The sequence below is a fragment of the Cupressus sempervirens genome, chromosome 9 (genome assembly GCF_028749045.1).
Source record: "Cupressus sempervirens isolate cs-2001-9-10 chromosome 9, ASM2874904v1, whole genome shotgun sequence".
Taxonomy (NCBI): Eukaryota; Viridiplantae; Streptophyta; class Pinopsida; order Cupressales; family Cupressaceae; genus Cupressus; species Cupressus sempervirens.
Window position 1 is genome coordinate 822,136,582 of NC_143126.1, and position 23,795 is coordinate 822,160,376.

The window sequence follows — 23,795 nt, forward strand, 5'->3', positions numbered from 1 at the left end:
TGATAGTTGTTAGATTATGCTCCTTGCTGAAATTTGTTTTGTTGTCAGATGATGAGAGACTCCACATTCTTTCACCTGGAAGAACTACCAATGAAACTGATGTTGCCAAAGCATTATTGAGAAAGATTACTTCTGTAAAAGGAAGAGTTATTACCACACAATTTTCCTCAAATATTCATCGTCTTGGTAGTGTGAAAGTAGCAGCTGAGCTCACTCACAGGAAACTGGTAGGAATATAATTTTTAGTCTCTGTTTCATAATGTGCCACCACACATGACTTTGTATAAATCCATCAGGTGGCATCAAAGCATCAGCAAGGTTTGATTGGGAGTGATAAGTTGCACGTTTCATCATCTAGGAATTTTTGGTTAGGTTTCAAATTTTATTTTTAATGTTATCTACATATAATTTTTTGGCATTCACGCAAGGCATATGACTGTAACTTCAAAACTCATTTTACTTCGACACTAGTACATTGGTTCCTTCATTATATTTATGACTAAAACTCAGTTATCTTTCAACATATTGATATCTTCAATTTTCTAGATTATATTTTGAGCTATTGGAGATTTCTATAACTCAATGGTCAGATCTTCTAGTTAAGGAGAATTGTAACCAACAATCGCTTTGAATGGAGTCGTCTAAATTGACTAATGGTGTATTGTTTTAGAATTATTAATCATCATTCTGGGATTTGTCCACATTTTTTGTTCATCTTCTGATTATATTCCTCAACAGACTTTCAAGCCTCAATCCACTACTTCCAAGCCTCTATTCATGACTTTTTTTTTTCCCCACATCCCATAGTGTTTATAATATTGGAATGGCAGGAAATGTGGGAACATGTCCTTGATGACCGTAGAGGGCAGAAGGCCTTTTTTGTGTGGAACAACGGGGGATAGCAATAAAAAAAGGAAAATTTTAAAACATTAAAATGTCAAGTATTTATATAATAATTCATTCATCATATGAATTATATAAATGTTTCACATAACATTAGAGCTGAATTCAAAATTCACACAAGTTGACAAACAAATTAACTGAATTTCTCTGTTTTTGTTGTCAATGTACACATACAACAAAAAGCTGAAGGTCACAAGTAGAAAATGACAAAGCATAGAAATTAGGAAAAAATATATTTCATAATTCAGAACATTTTTGTATTTAGTATTACATTAGGTCAATAATCATGCCGCCCCCCACCCCCCCATGGCTTGGAAATAGTCTGTCTGCGTGCATTTGGAAGCACCACATGGTGGATATAGGAGGTCTGAGGGTTAGAATGGATAAATGAAGGTTGGAAACATTTAGAGGAGTATAGTTTAAGGTGTCTAAACCATCTGAATGGTTTTGTGTAACTATTAAGGGTCTTTTCTAGAGATCCCTAGGTTAGAAACCCTTAAAATGAGGGTTTGATGAAAGAATGCTTAGATGTGAGTGGATGTTCAAACAAATTTAGGAATCATACTATTTAATAGATTCGTTAAGACTATTTCAAGGTTTGGAATGTTGAGAGCAAGTGTAAAAGGTAGTTGCTTTGTAATTGGAGGGCTAATTAAGCTTAGTTGCAAATAGGAATAGTCATAGAAAGGTTCATCAGTCACAGGATGAAGGACTGAGATTCATAGGGTTTGAAGAACTCAATAAAGGATATTTGAAAAGATGAAGAGGTTACTAGGTTGTTTGAGAAGTTTGGAAGTAAAGTGCATCAAGTGGTGCACACCAGGTGCGATCATTCATTTCATCCTTGATCAAATATCTCCTTGAAGCAATCTAATCAAACATGGTGTTGCATGTTATATTTCATAATTGAATTGTGATGGAAGTATGACATTTGGCACTTTGTTAAATGAATTGGTATCCTTTCATTCCCTTTCATAGAGACCCATTGACACCAATGTCATGAATGCCTTTGGTCAAACAATTCATGTTCTTTGTACATGTTTTGACCATCTGGATTAAAATATTTCATAGCAAGCTGATTGTGTAGAGAAGTTTCAGGTGTATCTCATGCACTGAGCCAATAGAGTCAAAGCCATTTTTGACATAAAACATTACATATCATGCTTTCCCATATGCATGTCCATCAATCAGCATTCCAAGCTCTGTTTTGAGCATTCTATAAAAAAATTTGATATCTTACTAATCCCATTGCACTATGCATTTCAACTGCCAAGCTTTATCTTTACTAAGACCATTGAACGGTTAAGAATCTCTTTGATGTTTCTTGCATTTTCTTTGTAAATCCGTGCACTATCTCCATGATTCCATGTTTGGTCCTTAGCCTCTTTGCAATAACCACATGATCAATGATTGCCAAATAGTGCCCACATACTATGTGGAAAGGCCCTTTCTAGATCATATTTCAATGCAACAATTTATCAAACGATGATGCTTTGATCTTAGGCTCACAAGCTTTTGAGATTTACCCATCTTTTGAGCTCACATGTTCTTGATTGAAGATTGCATTAATATGTTTCAATATTTTAGTCATCTTCATTAGTTGATGCATTAATCAGATTAGTCATTGCTATCAGGATTAGTCATGGCATGCTACTATTAGCACCTAAGTAACTTTCAGCTTGTGACATCTCTTTGAGGTATTTTGCAAATAACTAAGATACATTGTCTATAAATCCACATTTTGCAAACATCTAGACCTTCTAGAAATTATAGGATCATTTTAGTTACATTTGAAAACATTAATCAACAATTTCCATATGTGTAGATATAAACATTAACTACAACATGTCCAATTTATTTGCAGGTATATTATCCTATGAATAAAGATCACACCTGACAATATGAACCCAGAAAAAAATATTGAGACAATGGTTGCATTGTGTGCTTAGTTTCGAAGAAAACCTAATAAATTTTATTGTCCTTGCAAAAAGTGTAAGGGCTTGAAGAATCGAAGAATTCTAATCACAACATCCCAAAGTCATTGTAGGCAATATGGTCATGTTGAAGGGGGCCATGATTTTCATCCATTGTTGAATGTGGATTTCCTATTGGAGGAACATGGAGGTGTGAATATCCAAGCTGGGGATAACACCCCCATGGAAGAAGATGATAATGTGCTAGAGGACATGATTGAAGAAGATGGTATTGGGGTAGGTGATGAAGAGGCTCACAAGGATGGTACTAGCGAATCTGATAATAATGATGAAGATGGTCTTGATATACCTTTACTTGAGAAGGCACACGAGCCCTTATACAAAGGCTCCCAAACAACTCTACTATTGACTATAGTTTTTTTTGGTGAACTTAAAGGTTATGAATAGTATATCCAATGTAGCAAAGTCACGTATGCTAAGGTATGTCATTTTTGTCATCTTCAATGTTAGCATACAATTACTATTCATTATATTAATAATGCATATTAATTTTTGTAGGTTGATTAGTGAGTTTTTGTTACCACCATCAAATATTTTGCCTCGTTCATACCGAGAATTATCTAACATTATGGATCAGATTGAAATGAAGTATCAGACAATACATGCATGTCCCAATGATCACATTCTATATCATAAATAACATGAATTTGCAATAGAATGCCCTAATTTTCATGTTAGTAGATATTGGTTAGATCAAACAACAAAAAAAGTGCCTCACAAGGTTCTTCGGTACATTCCCATTATTCCACATCTTGAATGGTTATTAAAGTGCACTAGCTTGGCACAATTTATGGATTACCATGCATGCAATAGAAGTCAGATGACATTATGCAAATGCCTGCCGATGGTTTTGCATTTAAAGAGATAGAAGAAACATGGTCACACTTTAAAAAAGAACCTCATAATCTGAAACTTTCGTTGACAGTGGATAGTGTCAATCCATATGGAGATATGAGGTCTATTTACTCAGTATGGCCTATTTTTATTATTAACAATAACATTCCTCCTTGGATTTCCATAAAGAGGGAGCACATAATGTTGTCAAGGATTGTGCCAGGTATTTTTTTATTTTATAGTTATCTAAATTAATTTATAGATAGTGCATGAAAATGGTTATAATAATTACGTAATGTTTATATTCATTCAATTGGTAGGTAAATACCAAGTTCAAGATATGAATGTGTATATTGAGCCTCTAATTGACGCGTTGTTGAAGTTATGGAATGGCATCACTATGTATGACATCTCTAGACTGATAGGACATCGACAATTTTAATTCCATGCAATGCTTGTATGGACAATACATGATGCCCCTGGGCTAACTCATTTTTGTGGTATGTTATATTGTTAAGTTCACATATTTTTGGTCTATTATAGTACTTACACATTACTATCGAATGCTTAATTGTGCATGATAATTGTACATGATCCAATTATACATGATCTTTTAGGTCTTCAAACAAAGGGAAAATTTGCATGTCCAGTTTCTGGTTTGAAGATGAAATGTCATCATTTGAGAAGTTTAGGAAAGTAGGTGTTTGATGATTTTAGACACTTTCTCCACAATAATCATAGCTATCGAATTGTTGAAAAACATCTTTTCAATGGGAAAGAAGAGACATCATCAAGGCCATGAAGAAATACACCTCATTTATGAAGTTGGAATACGATCGACTAAATCGTTGAGGTAATGTCCAATTTGTCGTCTGAAGTTTACAATTTGTATTTCGATATTGTCTTATATTTACTAATGTTGTAATTGATGCTCATGAAGGTCTTCAAGGCATCAATGACCAACTTCCTAGAGGAATGAAAAGTTATCCTACTCAATTTAGTAGGTTATCATACTACAAGGATCTCCTAATCATGCATTTTTTTGATGCTATGCATATTGGAAAGAATGTAACAGAGACACTATGGAAAATGTTGGATGGAAGATGTGATAGAAAACAAATTGCTAAAATTTGTACTGACATCCAGAATCCAATCATGCACTAAAAGTTTTCATTGAATCAAATAGGAATGGAGACTGCATAAATACAAGTGCCCTTCCTTAGTTATGAATGGAGCAAAAAAGTGATGCATTAAAAGAAGTCATAAAAAAAACAAAATTTTCAACAGGATTCGCTGCAAATATAAGCACTCTTCTATCAAAGAAAGGTGATTTTGGGCCAGGGTTGAAAACACATGATTGGCATACCTTCCTGAAAGTAAGTCATGTTTTCTATTTATAGTATATTTTTAAGATTAAATGTAGTACCAATTGCATTATTTAATAATATATTGACATGATCATTTTTTAATGATTGCAGTTCATCCTACCTCTATCCCTTCCACAATAGTTTGACAACAGTATTAAACAAGTTATATATGATCTTGGAAAATATATGAGGTTAGAAGTTTTTTTTCTTAGATCTGTAGCTTTTTATCAGAAATCTATTGTATAATTTTATTTAAAATCTCCTTTATGTGTTTTTGTGTATTGAATCTCTTTTAGGTGGTTATCGTCTAAATAAATTGATTAAAAAGATATAAAATATTGGAAGAGAAAGATTTCACAGCTTATGTATGAAATGCAAAAGTTTTTACCTCCAACATTTTTCAATTCTCAAGAACACTACCTCATATATCAAGTTGAGGAGATTGAAGTGTGTGGACCTGTACAAGCTAGATCAATGTGGATGGTTGAGAGGCACTTGAAATTTATGAAGGGCTTGGTTCGATAAAGATTGCATCCTAAGGGTTCTATGATAGAAGGATATATGATATACCAGACCATGGTGTATATTAGTGAATATCTTCCAAAGTTTGCAGCAGGTATCCATGTAGATCGCATTTTGGATCCCAACTGTAATGACAAATTCAAAGGGGAGTACGTAACGGGGAAAGGTAGATTGAGGAGGATGAGAGGTAATTATAAGTTTTTTTTTGTAATTTAACAATTCTTATCCATCATCAATATATATAAGTTATTTCTAACTGGTGTAATTGTCTTCTTTATAGTTGGTCGTGAGTGGGATGCACTACACTTGTATATTGCAAACAATTTTGATTGGATGATAGTATGGATTGAACAGTCTCAAGAAAATGGTCACTCATTAACATGGGATGGTGTTGCATCGTTGGTTAAAGAAGCTCATCGTAATAAAGATCCCAATATTATGCCAATGGTACTTGATCTAATATATGGCTTAAGAGATACAAAGGTATGCATAAGATTATTAATCATGAGACATAAGTTTAATATCAACTCATAGATCAATGAGAAGATTCTTGACATGTTTGAATAATTGCAGGTCAAATACCAAAAAGCTATGTACTACCATAGCCATAAATTCCGCACAAAAAAGTTAGATAAAATGAAGAAAACGTGTGATTATGGGATAAGTGTTGTCTTCACGATCACCAATATTTCATCTAGAACTGACATACATCCTCAACAATCTAAAAATTGGTACTATGGCATTTTAGATGATATACTTGAGTGTGACTTTAATTCATTCAAAATAGTTCTATTTTTTGTCAAATGGTTTAGGTTACAACTGAATCGAAATGATTCCAATAGGACTATTATTGAACATGATAATGGACTTACTATGATTAATACAAGGTCATTTGAGCCAATCGGAGATGAGCCCTATGTTCTTCCAAGCCAATGCAAGCAAGTTTTTTACTTTGGTGTTTCACACTAACCAGGTTGGTTATTTGTGGTTAGACATGACCCAAGAGGAAGGCCGGTAAAGTATAATGTGATCGAAGAAGAAGATATTGAAGAAGCACAAGAAGAAGTACATGATTATCAGGAATGACAATTACCTACTGATGAAGAAGAAGAAGATGGTGATGATTTTGGTCATGCTAATGATAATGGTGATGATGATGATGATGATGATGCTGATGATGATCATGATCATGGTGATGAAGATGGTGATGATCATGGCAATGATGGTCATGATGATGATAGTGATCAAGAGGATGATGATGGTGATGAAGATGGTGGTGGTGATGACGATGATTAAAGTGACAAGTACAATGATGGTAGTGATGATGATGATGATGATGATGATATGGATGAAGATCATGACAATCAATGAAATGTCTAGGTAGGATCAATGTCAACTATGATGGGGTCTTGTATGACCAAATATTTCTTTTCGAACCATACGTGCACATATAAACATTAAGTAAAACATGTGAAACATTTTTTAGATATAAATACTGGTTATGCTAGATTTTTAAATCAATACAAATGATTTACATATAAAATCTACTTTATTATTAATATTTTTTTTGGTAAGTCTATTACTTTAATTTCGTTGCTGATTTCTAAGACTTACTAATTTTTTTCACAGGGTGATATGGATGCACCATCTTAGACACCTTCAATAGAGGTAAACATTAATTATGGTAAATTTTAATGTTAATATAGAAAGAAATGTAATATTATTAGGTTCTTTTCTTTATGGATTTGGAGTTATTTTGATGAAAGTATATGAATATTTGATGTCACAAATGATAGGAAAAAGATACAATGATCGCTGATCAAATGCAATCTGAAATATGGGTGTCATATCTACATGACATTGGCCTTAGTACTAACCCTATATTCATCACCCAACAAATTATGCAAAGATACACTGATGAACTTGTTAACATTATCATCAAGGGTGACAGAAATGAGGAGAAAGAGGCACTAAGAATAGAATTGGACCATAGAATCCAATCTTTGAAGGTAAGCAGTAATTCGACTAAAGAAATAATAGAAGTTCAATAGATATTAATATTTTATAGTATCTTATGGATCATGATCTCTAATTTTATGTGTTCTTGTATAGACATATGTGCCAGTTGTGACAGCACATGGTGAAGATGGTCAGGGTTGTTGCGCAGTACCTTCATATAACTAACACTTTGTTTGCTTTGATCAACATTATAACACTTACCTTTTTTTTGTGGACATTTCTCACTAGTATCCCATTTGATCTTAATCCATTGCAAATGTCTTTGCTAACAATATTCTATTCTTTAGCTCATGATGAAGTGTGGACTCCTCCTTCGGTTGGTGGTCCACTATTGTCTGCTGCATTGTCGACAACAAGGACCATACAAACATCATCGTCTATGCCCACTAGAACTGGTAAAACCTTGTTTTTCTATATTTTGCAATGTGCTATATTTTGTAATGTCTTTCTACAAGTTGATGAACAAAAAAGTAGCATATCAGTGCTTAAATGATGTCTATAGAAGCTTGCATACACACAAACACATGCATACACACACCACGCATACATACGTACATACATACATACATATATATATATATATATATATATATATATATATATATATATATATATATATACCCACACATAGAGAGAAATGGACATAGGCAGGGAGGTAGACCAACAGAGGGTAGTACTAAAATTGTCATGTAATTGTTATGATGTTTCATTTGATAGACCAATAGAGACCAGTATTACTAAAGCTGATCCATTTCCTAGAGTAGTTCGTGTGATTAGTACTGGTTCATATGAAGGGACATTATTGCTGAATAACAAAACTATGTTTCCATTGAAAGAACGAAAGCTTCCAGGTGCTTTAAAATTGATATTATTTAAAGTGTAAATTTAGTTTACTTTTACATTACTCATTTTGGACTATAAATCCTTTATGTTTTTGTAGGTAATAATGCTTTCTTTGAACATCTTTTTCATATGACATTGAGACTATTTGGACCCATCATACATAAAAGGTACGTAGTTTCATATCATTGCTACATAATTTTTCTTTTATTCTATTTATTGTAATATATTAAAGTTATTGATCTAACAATCTATTTGTTTTTAAAAAGGTGGAATTTACAAGCTGTGGAATTAAAAAATTAGCTGATTGCATCTATTGAGGAGAAATTTTGGAAAAACATTTTTTGAAACTGGCCTACTTCTGAAAAGAGCAGCAAAGCATATAAAGACTATGAGGGATCAATATAGAAGGGCTCTTAAGGATAACCAAAAGTATGACTGTCCTCCTATGATTCCACTGATGGAGTGGAATGAAATAATAGAATATGCAAAGGAGAAAAGGCTATGTGAAGATAGAGATAATGAAGCAGCATAAGGCAAAATGAGGTATGTCATTATAGTATTAAATACATTGTAATCATGCACTAATTATTGATATTTATAAATATATAATCTAAGATGTTTGAAATTGTTCATAGATTGTAGGACACATCCGTGGCTACAAAAGTGAGAGTAGAAAAGGTTGGCCAACACAAACTTGGCTTTGGTGGCTATATGAATTTGTAGTCTCTACTTGTAACTAGAGAAATGATTTTTTTAATTTTTTTTAATATAATGTTGCAAACAGTTTTCTTTAATGAAACCATACATGAAAAATTGACATTATCAAGCAAAAAACATAGGGCACAAATTTCAATTTGGAGGTCATAGATGAAGATAGAAAAATTGCCTTGAAGGAAGGCTATAAAGTTGTGGTTGCATGCCTACATCAAGAATTTGTAAGCCTTTCCCAAGAATCCAGTGCACAAAATGATATCTCACAGGTAAATTGGTCAGATGAAAAATAAATGAAATTAAATAGTTGAGAAGATTATTTTTGGTATTAGTTCTAAATGTAAATTGACTACATAACAATGTGCATAGCATTTTATTGCAGCCTTCATATCCTACCACAAAACCTGCTCATGACGATGGCCATGATGTGCATTATAGTGGTGGAGGTATTAATTTGCTATTGGAAATTAATTATGCAATTATGAATACAATTTAACATCTTCAATTCGAATTTGACGTGTATCCTTTTTTTGAATATTTCAAAGCATGTTGAACATCATGCTGAAGGAGTGGACCATGTTCCAAGTGTTCAACATGTTGATGCGGTGGCAGATCAAAATGTTAATGTACATGATGTAGCATTTTCAGGTAAGAAAAATGCATTTTATGTTGTACTCGTACTTAATTACAAACTTGTAACAGTTAGAAAAAGAAAAAGAGTATGCGAATTCATCCCATTCACTTGTTCTTGCAACAGAGCCCCCTTTAGTGCAACAACCTCCTGCTCCTCCAAAGAGAAGGAGCCATCGTAATTTGACATTACACATACCAGAAGAGGAGGAGAATGAAGCAAATATGGATGCTCCTATGAGCACTTTTCTTAAGAGAGCTCAAAAAAACAAAAAAAACAAATGATGTTTTAAAAATCTTCTTTGATAAACCTTGTTAGATAATGAAAGAACTTTGTTTTAAGTAATTATGTATGAATGATGAGTATTAATACAGATTTTTATTTTATGTTAATGAATATTGTTATGTGTTAATGAATTTTTTATTAGTATTGTGTATTAATGAATTTTATATCATATTAATGAATGTTATGTGATTGTATTGATTAAATGTTATAGTTCATAAATGGATGAATGAATGAATGAAGTATGTAATTAGATGATAATGGGTACTTTAGATTGATGTTAGAAGGAGGGGGGCGAGGCCAGATGAGCTTCCACCTTCACGTGGTTGGCCTTGTTAAATAGAGAATATTATAGTATTCTTGAAACCAAGTGAAGCTCAAACTAACATAAAATGGAAACTTTGCATGTCATAGGTCTAAAATGATCCACAAATACTGCTACCCATAACATACAATGCAAATGTGATATGGAATTTATGTGTGGCTACCTACAATGTTTGATATTTGATCATTTTTTTCCCCTTATATATTTACCCTTTTTTTTTCCCTCGGCAATAGTTGTCAATAATGATATTCTGAACTATGCATTAGGTGACTTAAATGACCATTATGGGTAAATACTACAATATCATTCTAATAGAAATGGTTGATCAAAGATTCATCTCCATCTTTGGGGAAGAATGTTGACAGGATTGCTAATGAGGGCACATGCTTGCTTGTGAGTGAGCTAGGTTCTATAGCTATATGTCTCTTTTTTCCTCTTGATGTTAGCTCAGTTGTTGAGGTGAATTGTGTTTATAGGCTAGGTCTATTTAAAATCTTTGATTAGAATTTTCCTACTCATGAGATTGTTTCCCTTGGTTATATTTTGGATAACTAGTTGAAAATGTTAAACTATTGTGGATGCAATATAGAGAGTTTGTTTTAACTCATTTGTTAGATGTGTTGATCACAAACTTCTTGTGTTTGAACTGCCCTTGAAAAAAACAATAGTATTTATTCAGAATATGATAATAGCTTTATCAAAGTTTAATAATTTATGGTAATATTTAGGTCAATAAGTTATAGCATAATACAAAGTAGATCAAATTGTTGCAAAACAATGTTTCAGCAACAGAAATGGAACAAAAAAATTCAGCAAGTCATGAAAGCCACCATCTCAGAGTTCTAATCCTTGCGGCTATCATCTTTGCACCATTCCTTATTGGAGCCATCTTTCTATTTGCATATTGTAGTTGGGTGCACAAGCGAAATTCATATCTAGTTCATCCACCATCTCAAGTTCAAGCATATGAAAGGCAAGCACGCATTGATGGTTCGGGTTTTCTTCTCTTTTCTTAATGGTTGAAAAAATTTCTATGGGATCCTCTTCTATAGATGTTAAGCTTACAATTTGTGAAGTTCTAATAGGCATCATCATAATCTCTTTATGGGATTTAGGGCCGCAGATACATCCATTAAAGGAAGTTTTGGGCATTCTTATTGTAGTCCCTTTTTGGTCCCAAATAGAATTAAAAGTAGTTTACTAATAAAACTTTGAACCAACTTGTCTTTTCATATCGTAGTAAGGGAATATCACTTGGACCGTTGATTAATCGTTGAGCTCTTTCCAAATTATAAAGAGGAGAGAATGTGCATCTGCAATCGATTACCTTGCTTTGCATGAGGCAACAAATAATTTCAGTAGTTATAATCTTCTGGGAAAGGGTGGTTTTGGTTGTGTATATCAAGCCTAGTTCCATGATGGATTTTGTGTTGCTGTGAAGAAGTTGAATAGCGATAGACAACAGGTAGACGAAGAATTTTAGGTATGTAAATTAAAATTCTAATTGTCTACATTAGCCCTATTCTATCAATGTTTTTCTTTGGGATTCATGACATGGCTTAACTTTTCTATAATAATAAAGTCACTTTTCTTGTTTCACTTTTGAATTGATGATTCAATAATTCTTATATCTCTTTTCTTGTTTCACTTTTTGGTTTAATGACTAATAATTCTAGGATCCCTTTTCTTATATCATTTGTCCAAATATCTTAATATACAGACTTGGTTGTTCATGTCGACTATGAATGCTTCAATAGTATTGAAGTGTCTATGTTACTAAATTTTTTCATGTTGTCCATGGCTAACATTTTTCTTTTCTAATGGAATGTTACTTCAAATGTACTACATTGAGTCACTGACTAAAAATTTCAATTGAAATAACTTTTGAATATATGTAAGAAATTGTTGTTCCAATGTGTACTCTAGAAAAATCTGTTAGGCAAATTCATCAATGTTCCTTTCAAAATCCAATTTAACTACTTCCTGTAGATTTTATAAGTCTAGTTGTATCGAGCACTAATAGGTTGATATTTTGGTGTAATGGCAACAACATTTGTAACAAGTGGTATAAAAGCTCAATCTCATTTGAGTCCTTCCAATTAATGTCAAAGGCTAGATTGGTAACAATTTGGTAAGCACTTCCCTCAGAATTTGTAACAAGATTTAACCACTTCTAATAAGAATGCCACCTTCATGAAAACTCACAAAGACATTATATTATGTAGCAGCATCACCCCTACCAGTGCTCCACCATTGTTCACCCAATGTCCCTTTTCCATCTCCAAATTTAAACCCTCGTTCTCATCCATGAAACCCTCCATCCCTACATCTTTTGTCAATAAATTATTGTTGAGATTGTCAATTTAGTAGTCAATGCCTCTTTTGAGATTCATGCCATGAATCAAAATAAATCTACCATTTCTATCTGACATTAACAGTTCAAATTTTTGATGCAACAAAAAATACTTATAACAAATACATGCAGCTGTGGAAAACACATAATAGCTTTGGTTTTTTTTTGTCTTGAGACAGATTCCTATCAAAGAGTTTTCTTGTTTCCACACAGTTAATTTACTTGTTCATTGTGGTGTTAACAAAAATAGTGAGAAGCGGTTACAAGGGTTTGTTCAGAATTTATTCTGATGGGAAGAGTAATGGGTTGATTGTATTTTTGTCCAAACGATCATTACATCCTGATTTGCTCTATTCATTGGCATTTTCTTTTCCAGTCTTCTTCATCACATTAAATCTTTAGTTATATTTGTTTTCAAGTGAGATTCTATACTCATTTATTATTCTCTTTCAATTCCTAACCTTATCCCATTTTTATTCACTTTCAATTCTAAATAGTTTCAATAAGCCTCCTAAAGTGATTATGGGCTGTTAAAACTTCTAAATAGACCATCCTTTGTTTTGGCATTATTTTATCTCTTTTCTGATGCCTATTCATTTAGTTTCAGTGAAAATGGTTTGAGCCAATAGTGATAATGATTTGAGCCAAGAGCAGATTCTATGTGTTTTTCTTTTGTAAAAATAAAGACAGTGCAATAGAATCTAAAGTCATTATGCCCTAAATATTATAGAGCGCTGAAGCATTTGCACGAGCACTGCGATCCATCTATCATTTACTATGATTTGAAATCATCAAATGCTCTCCTTGATGCAAACTACAATGCCAAAGTAAGTAAATTTGATTGTAAGGGAATGCTCATCAGGGCAAAGTCCAAACTAAAAAACCTTGTACTTGATTGTTGAATATGTTAAAGAAGAAACAGATGCCAGTTAATTTACAAACTGGAACTAACTTGAATTTCTTGCTGTATTTTTTAAATGTTGAGATGCATATACTAATGAATTTTTGGTTGTTGTAGGCCAAGCCACAGCTGACAGACAAGTCAAAGCTTCCAACTATTGTGGATCCTGCGATTAAAGAGTTGCTAAACTTGAAACATCTTCAGCAAGTTGCATGCAAAATATTTCTTTTGAAGGGAATTGACATTATTTTAAAAAATACATTCAGTTTATACAATTTTACTCATTTTTTGGTGGATAAAAACTTAACATTCTTCCACATTTCTTGCCTATTTTATTGCATATCTGAAATAAGACGTAATCTTTCTATTTTCCAATAGCTAAATGTCTTTAACTGTGATTGGAATTTGGCATAAAATGTATTTTTAAGGTTAGATTGTTAGCTAGTTCTGGTTGATCACCATTTGAAAATTAGAGGTGCTAATCCTTTCATTGAAGATAAAATTTATAGTGCACTACATATCATCACACTTACCCAAAAAAGTTGAGCCAAACTCTCAAAGTCCCATTGAATCTATAGAAGGAAGAGAAGAAATTGATTATCTAGATTGAAAGTCATTGTCCACTTCATAATCTTAGCAAGAACAACATCATAAGCACTTGTGAACCAAGTATTTATGATGAAGCAAGAAGGAAAGAAAAATGAAAAAATGTGTTGAGTCGAGAGATAGAAATTGGAAAGAAAGCCATTGATTATAAAAATTATTAAGATCAAGTTTAAAAATAATGTTTTAATTGACAAGCACAAAGCAAGATTAGTAGCTAAAGAGAAACAAATTGAAGATTGAGGAATCTTTGCTCTAGTTGCAAAGATAATTATGATTAGAATGTTGACAGCGCTTGTTTCCAATCATAGTTGGAATATCCACCAAATACATATGAAATAAATTCCTAAATGAAGATCTAAAAACCCAATTTTGTTACAAAAGAAAAGGAACACATGGTATGTCACTTGAAAAGACACTATATGATTTGAAACGAACTCCACAACATTAGTATTCAAAACCAAATAAGTACTTTCCCCAAAGGAAATTAATTTTTTTTAAGACCCAATTTATACATCAAGAAGTCTAATTGCACATTATTTTTCCTTCAAAATTTTAGTCATAGGGTATTGGTTTATTAACCATTGTACTTGCTTTTAAATTAATAAAATCTACTATTTCTGGGCCTTTTTGACTATTTTTTCTGTACTATATGGACTCCTGAAGGTTGTACGGTGGCTATTTTGCATTGAAAAGTTGGAGGTTGAATTTTATGAATTTTTGGCATTGGTTTCAAGGAGAGATCTGATTTCATTTGCAAGTTATATATTTTTCTTCCTTGCTGCCTGTGAAACCCTCAAAACAAGGGTTTTGGCCAAAGGAATGGCCCTAGTTTGAATTCCTATCGTTCGAATTTTCTCCAATTTGGTATGGAGAAAACTAAGGCATTGTATTATCAAATGTCAAAATCCTAGAGGCAAGAGATTGCAACAAGAATTTTTAAGAGCAAGCCCTAGGTCTAATAAGACCCATGTATTAGACCTTGTTTTTGCAATTTGATGAGTTAGAGTGATAAAAGGAACTTGGGACTTGGTGTGGAGGCAAGGCATCTTAAATTTGACTAGGAGGACAAACTGAAGTTGAAGAATTGATCCATGCACCCATATTTTTAACCTTTTCATTGTAGACCAAGCCTAAAGTTGCTAATTAGGCCTATGTGCAAGATTAAGGTTAGGGTATGTTGGAGTGGAGTTAGGTATTGAAACTTTGGAGTCTTTTGGCACTTTGAAAAGGGTGTTTGAATTTGTCTTTTGTTTGCTTGGTCCTTTGTAAAATTTTTGAGTTATTGGTGGAAAACAGTACTAAGAAACCTAAGTACCTGTTTGGTTGGCTGCAACAGTTTGCTTGGTAAGTGGTTAGCAAGGTTTCCAACCTTTGTTACACCTTGTTTTGGTCATATAGGAGTTGTTCCAAACTATCCTTGGTGCTTGGGAGTTTTGGAGGATCCAATTGCATTCTTGGTTGTGTCTATGGTATAAGAGCCAAGTGCTGCAATTTACCTTATGACTAGTAATAGCAGGTCTGCCATATACCTAATTTGTTTTGGGTGTGTTGACATTTGTTTGGGTTCCCTTGGATGTTAGGAAGGTTGGGGTTACTTGATCACCTTGTCCCAAGGTTGGTGCATGATGCTTGGGTTGTATAAGTGAGAAGAAGAAGAGTTGTAGGATTTCATGAAGTGTTGGGTCTGTGACTTAAAGCAACAACAAAAAACCTCAGTAAGGTCCTTATTATAAGGTGAGTCAAGCCTTGTATAACCTTGTGGAGGTTGTAGAAGATTGGGTGGTGATTTTAGTTTCTTTGTTGTTCCAAGGTGCAGAAGTTTGTTGGGTTAATGGTTAATTACAGATTTTATTTTGGTCATAGGGTATTGCTCAGAGTATTCATAGCTTCCCATACGACCAAGTGAAGAAGAAACAATAAGAAAATTGATAAATCATCAAAAGTTTACTATTGACAAACCAAAATATACTGATCCACATGTAAAGGAAAATGCATTGTTGTAAGCTCACTTTTCAAGGCATGTCATAGTTGGTAACCTAACACTAGATCAGCAAGCTTATTTCTACTAACCAACTTCTTCAAACTATGTTGGATGTTATTTCTGGTAATGGTTGGTTCAATCTAGCTCTTGCAGCAATGGAATTGAGCCAAATGGTTACACAAGGTCTTTGGGACCGTGATTTTTTCCTATTACAACTTCCACATTTCACCAAGGAACTTGCTAAGAAGTGCCATGAAAATCCAGGGAAAAACATTGAAACTATTTTTGATTTAGTTGAGATGGAGGATGATGAAAGGCATGAATTGTTACAAATGATAGATTCACAGTTGTTAGACATTGCTTGTTTTTGCAATCACTTCCCAAACATTGATTTGGCATATGACATAGTTGACAATGATGATGTGAGGGTTGGAGATAATTTAATAGTGTAGGTCACTCTAGAAAGAGATCTTGAAGGTAGACACGAGTTGGGTCCAGTTGATGCACCAAGGTATCCCAAAGAAAAGGAAGAAGTATGGTGGCTAGTAATTGGGGATTTAAAAAGTAATAAGCTATTGGCCATTAAGAGGGTATTGCTCCAAAAGAAGACTAAAGTCAAGCTTGGGTTTACTGCACCTTCAGAGCTTGGAGAGAAGACATATACACTATATTTCATGTGTGATTGATAGCTTGGGTGTGATCAAGAGTAAACTTTCACAGTCAATGTGAATGGAGCAGAAGATGAAGAAAATATGAAGGAATAAATGTTATTTATCGAGTAACACAGTTGTATAAATTTTGCATGAAGCTGATATGGTCGATCTATGATGATGGAGAAAGATTGTGTGGCAAAACTCTGCAACTCAAATATATGAGCTTACGAAATAAGTTTCATCTAGTAACTTGAATGCTTTTACCATGGGCTTTAGTGATACATGATTTCAGTTAAAAATTCATTAATAAATAGCTCTTGCCATTGGCTTCACCAATCTATGATTTCAATACAACAAATCATTACTAACGCTAATATTAAGATCAATTGTGGCATGCTTGCATTTAATGCAACCCATTAATTGGGAATCAAGACTTTAGTAAACTAGCTAAGTGTACTTGTGGTTACTGTGTTGAGCTTGTAATAACTTAAATAGTTCATACTGTTTTCACAGTGTAGAAGTATCCGGAACCCCCCCTCAATGACCAAATTTTTCTCATGTTCCTCTTTGTGAAAATACTTGAACCTAGAAAGGACCTTGTCCAAATTTACTAAGTCCCTTATAGAAAGATAGACATTGAAAATTGAAAGAAAACCTTTAAATTCTATTGGAAAATTCTCCTAATAATCATCATATGGGATGGATGGAATGAAAGAAACTCAGTAATGGAATGAAAGAATATCACTAATATCAAGACAATTTGATATATAATTAGTTAGTTAAATTAATTTCTTAGAAAAAATGTATGAGGAACAAAGACATTGCATTAGTGTAGACTATAGTAAATGACTTGGACACTTAGATATTGGGAAATTTGTACTTGTTTCAAATTGAAACATTTAAGTCCCATTGAATTCTCAAGCATTACTAGAAGAAGTAAAGTAGAAAAAGATTAAGATATTTGAAGCTTGATAAGTAGGAGATATTTTACACAAGAAGTCAAATTGTGATCTTACTATTAGTATTCAGTTGTGTGTTTTCGAGGCAAACAAGCATATTATGATTTAGCAGGCAAGTTTATATTAGAATTACAGTTTATTAAATATCTTAATATCATACGTTTGTACTCCAAAGTTGAGTCCCAAACATCTTTGTTGGTATTTGTGCTTTTGAAGTTTTCTTTTGTGTACATTTTGCGTTGTATTAGTTGGTTTTCTAAATAAAAATTGGTTCCCATATTTAACTTTATTCTCACCTGAGAACTCACTAGTTTCATTCTAAGGAGTTTTAGGTAGGAATTGTAACAAAGCAAGCATGTGTTGAATCAAATTTATCAGTTTCTATGGAGTTTTATATTGATTTGAATTATAATGTTCGTGAGAATCCAAAATGTTTGTAGTTTTTTTAACTTAATTTCTATAAAATGTGCTCCAAAAAAGTTCTTTCAAGGATCAAAGTGATGCTGATATACATCTGGATGAACAATTTGGTACTTCAAGCGCTACACCAAAAGTGCCAGAAGAAAATTTCAATGATGATGAGATTATTGAATCAGACATTGAACTTGACAATGAAGGAGTTGTTGAACCAGACAATGACCCCCCACAAAAAGTAGGCCTTTGATTGATAATATTTTCTATTGAAAACTAAAATATGTATGTCTTAGTACATTCTGAATCTTAGTTAGTATTACTTTCGGAGCTTCTACATGATTGATGGTGTTAACATCAACTCCTTAATTAACATATGTAGTTACTGATAGATGGAAAATCCCTCTATTGAAGTAATTGAAGAGCAATGAGATTCTCCCCAAGCAACCAAGGGAAAAGTAATGGAGGCAATGTCAAATGGTATAACACTTTGCTAATAGAATCCGTAGAGTGGCTGTTATATATTATTTTTGGAAGGGTATCACATAGATTGCCTTTTGCATTTTTTCTAATCTCAGAGTTTCTCAGGTGATTTGGAAGAGGCTATAAACCATCTTACAGACCATTGGTGATTGTGTCACTTCTTATAGGATCATTGATTTCCAAGGAGGTCTCCCCAACACAAAATTCTCAACTGGCTTTGCACTTGGCCCTAACTGCAACATTCTTTGCTGGGATTTTTCAAGCAAGCATGGGCATTTTCAGGTTGATGATTTACATGTCTAATAATGCAATAATGTCACTATGCAAGCCTCTTAGTGTCTATCCTTCATAGGATTCTTCTTTTATAGAGAAGATACATGTGACTGTACATAATTGAGTGGGAGGCTTGCACTAAAAACTCATGTAATTCAATGGTTTTAACATGTCCCATATTTCTATTTTTAGTTATGTAATTTTTCTTATTTGGGATGGCATGAGAAAGTCATACTGATTTATATAACTATTTAAAGTTCATGGACAACACTAGAATATTTTTCAGTGGAGCCAAACAGCTAGATTTTTGTCACTAATAGTATGTGTCACATCATTTATGATTCTACTATAGGTTGGGATTCATTATAGACTTTCTATCACATGCAACTATCATGGGTTTCATGGCTAGAGCAGCCACTGTTGTTTCTCTCCAACAGCTAAAAGGCATTCTTGGTCTTCAACATTTTACTGTAGAGATAGACATAGCATCTGCCATGAGATCAGTATGGGGACAAACTCACAAGGTATGTTTATATGCAATGAATCAGAAACCTCATGATTTGAATACATCTAGAGTAAAGAATTCATTCTTGAATAAAGTATATTGCCAACTTATTGTTATTGTCTTCTTGTAATTGTATCGATGTGCAGTGGAGGTGGGAGACCATAGTGCTCGAAATATGCTTTCTCTCTTTTCTACTCATCACTCATCAAATTCTCAGTATTATAACATAACTTTGTGATTCTCTTTCATTTTTCTATCCATATAATACCTAGCCTTCATAACGACAAGAAGAAACAACATGGAATGACTGATGTCTGATATGGTGTTGATCTATTTTTTCATTCTTGTGGGCTGATGTAACGGAGTAAGAAAAATCCTAAGCTCTTCTGGATATCAGCAGCTGCTCCTCTGACATCTATAATTCTTAGTAGCATGCTGGTGTTCGCTACACATGCTGATAAACATGGGGTTGAGATTGTATGAGTTTCTATCACCAACTATTCTATATTGTCTTGTATTCATTTCTACACAATGTGTTCAATTCACTCATGTCTAAGTATGGTAGAATGAATCACTTATCAAATCACTTATTATTATGATCTGTACATGTTCGGTATCACTACCCAAAAGATACTAGTTATTTAGTGAGTTTGAAACACGATGGGTATGGAACAATTTGTTTGATATTATGTCTAATTGTTGTTCTAAACATGATTTTCTAGTCCTAAAATGTATGTTTCTTTTGCTAATGTTTTTTTGGGTGGCTTCAAATAGGTTGGTCACTTAAAAAGTGGTTTGAACCCATTGACCACTGAATTCTTTTTTTTCGAGGCCAAATATTTAAAGACCCTTGTGAAGGCAGGACTGATAATTGGCATCATCACACTCACTGTAAGAGTTAATCCCTTGAATTATGTTCATTGGCTGGTAATTGATTACCTCTGGCTGATTTAAATGAGTCCCATGCAGGAAGGAATAGTAGATGGCAAAACTTTTGCACTGTTCAAGAACTACAATATTGATGGCAATAAAGAGATGATTGTCATTGGTATGATGAACATTGTAGGTTCATGCACATCTTGCAACATCACAATTGGTAAGTACTGCAACGCATTTAATCTATTGAGTTACAAAATATTATATAACTACTCTGAGTCTTTATTGCATTCAAAACATGAAATTTAGTACTGATCCTAAGTTTTCATAGCAATCAAACCATGGATTTTGTATTGATTCTAAGAGTTTATATTATTCAAACCATGGATTTTAATGTTAATTCTAGGTTTTTATGGCATTCAAAACATGAACTGTAGAAGAAATTATATGGTCTAAAGGGATGTTGCCCCACACTTCTTGTCACCACCCTTGTAGTCAAATGTTGTTCTCGGACTCCTGGGATATTATTATTGGGTAAAGCTTAAATAGTCTTGAATTTGTTTGTTTGCTTTTGCTATTTGGGGTTCTGGGTTTCTAAAATATCTCAACAATGAAAAAGAATGTGTTGACCAACTCTCTAGTAGGTTCCTTTTAATTGGGTACTTCACATGGGTTGCTAGACCGCAAGGTGCTTCCTTTATTTAGCAAGTGGCGAGTGCTTAACCTTGAGAACCTTGCGGTCTCATTGTTCTTGTCTTCACACTTCTCAATCTCGTGATCAAACACCAAAATCTCTGATGTAGGGCCAATGCTTAACTAGTGGATGAGGAAAAAAAAGGTGATTGAGGATGTGGATAAAGATAGACGTTATGCAATTGATGCATAAATTGTAAGAATTATGAAGAGTAGAAAAGTTTTAGCATACCAACAACTTGTTATGGAGTGCGTTGAGAAACTTGGATGGATGTTCAAGGTGAATTGCCTGATTGGATGCTAGATACTTTTGTTTGCATCACTAGTACTTTAGATTTTCTTTCTACTTTCCCACAATGAATGGGTTTATACCTGTGTGAATTTGTAAAAAGTGGTCTTTTCCTTTTTCAATAGATTGTCCTTTATCCATAAGAAAATGATATACCTGGATAAGTAGGCATATTGATTTATCTTCATAGGCACATTGATGACTATTTGATGTACTTTTTCCTCTTTGTAGTGTGTAGTTTATGTCTGCAGTCCTAATGCGATCATATTTGGCATGGTGGTTCTTTGGAAATGGAGGAGATCCTGGTAGTGGCAAGCCCAAACTTCAGATTGTTGTTCCTTCTACAGCTTTTGGTGGAGCATTAATAAGTTTTGTATTGTGCCCAACAAATTTGATAAAGGTAACAAGAACTAGACTTTGTCTCTATTGTATGTATATAAATTGAATTCTAGACTCCATACCATTGACTATTTGTTGTTTTGCAATGTAGGTTGCAAGTTTAGGAGAATGACAATAGGCAACTAAAAAAGCATCAGTAGATATATGATGGGCCTCTGGACTGTGCACTACAAACTCTTAGAAATGAAAGGGTAAGGTGTTAAATTTTTGTTACTATTTGGTATGTAGTTGTAGACATGCAATATAAATGCTTCGCATGGTATCCTTCATTATACAGGATATTATTTGATTGTGTCATTGGTGCATAATTTTCCTGGTACAAGGTTTGTTTCATGGTGGCCTAACTACATTTTTTAGGGAGTCTATTGGAAACACAGTTTTCTTCAGTACTTATGAATTGAATTGATATCATATGCTTTCACTTATTAGTATGCATGATAAAGTGAATCCCCAAATGAATTCCCAGTCTTCTCAATTTGTCAACTATTCTTCTAAAGTTTTTATAGAAGCAGGAGTTGGAGTTGTCTCTGGTGGGCTTGCAGGAATTGAGGTATGTAACCTTAATTTTGGAATTTCAATTTAAGTATTTAAACTTAGTTTTTGCAGATCAAATGTGTGCAACAAAACTTGTAATTTGCTTTGCAGTTTTGGTTAGCTATTTTGCCTCTCGATGTTGCAAAAACCCATATTCAAACAGTCCAAATATTAATGCAAGCAAAAATCCTATACACACAATCAGGATGGTAGGACATAAAATTTCATTTTTACATGGACTCTACTCTAGAAAAAATGTTTTTAAATTAATTTTTAATAAAGATTTTGACTAGGCTTTTACAAAGTTGTTGGATTCTTATGACAACAATTAGGATATCTGTTAGGATTAATGGTTGGATTATTGAATTGGGTTAATTCATTTATTTGCATGTTTTCTTGTGTTCTAGATAAAAAAATTATCATTCACGATACTAACACCAATTGTTTGCATGCTTATTTTATAGTGGGTATATAGAATGTTCTAATTAAAAGATTAAAATTTAAATATTCAAATACCACGGGACTTAGCTTCTATCTGTTTGTCTAGGATCTATTCTACTAAGTAGTCTTAGATAACCAATAGATGAATTTAAAAGCAAGAAGTACTCATATTAATGAACATGAAACCATTTCCCAATTCTATGTTTGGCAGATTTATAGAGAACTCAATTTTAGAGGATTATATGCTGGCTTGGGGCCTACATTGGTGAGAGCTTTCCCTACTAATGCTACAACTATCATCACTTGGGAACTTACAACAAATTTACTAGGGGTGAAACGGAAGTAAGAGCATTACCTTCAGAGTTGAATGGGTTTATACCTGTGTGAATTTGTAAAAAGTGGTCTTTTCTTTTCTTAGTAGATTGTCCTTTATCTGTAAGAAAATGATATACCTGGATAAGTAAGCATATTGACATACCTCGGAACTAGCATTATGTCATGGGACTTAGCCAACAATATATTTGTACCAATTATAGTGCACTGTAATGGTATTGTTCATACAATGTTGATATTTACTCAAAAGGACTATTTTATTTAGTTTTATTTGCCAAGTTTCCTTTTTCAGTTGGATTTTTGCTAGTGACACTTCAGACTCAAATGCCTACAAATGCTTCATGCAGTGTCTAGTCTCGAGTTCTAATTACTAGGCAAGCTCTTAGCTCTTATTATAGTTTGCTTACTACAATGTCACATCTAGTTTACATGTGATTCTACTGATCTAAAGGATCCTTAACCACAAACAACAGTAGTCTTCTCTGCCCGAGATAATACAACTTTGTTTGGATTTAAACAAGAAAATCATAGCAGCATTATTATTGAGGATTTGTGTCTGCTCAGAAACTTCTTATCTAAGAAAGCCTTCCTGAGGGTTATGAGCTTGTCTATTTCTCCTTTACGTCAAAGGTTCAATGCGAGCATGTTGCTAAGAGCTTGCCCAAGGTTACAAA

At 33.3% G+C, this 23,795-nt stretch overlaps 1 pseudogene; it reads left to right on the forward strand.

Annotated features, from left to right (window-relative positions):
- The first annotated feature begins 19,443 nt into the window (after positions 1 to 19,443).
- On the forward strand, positions 19,444 to 23,134 carry LOC149541218 (mitochondrial arginine transporter BAC1-like; annotated as a pseudogene).
- The last annotated feature ends 661 nt before the right edge of the window (positions 23,135 to 23,795 follow it).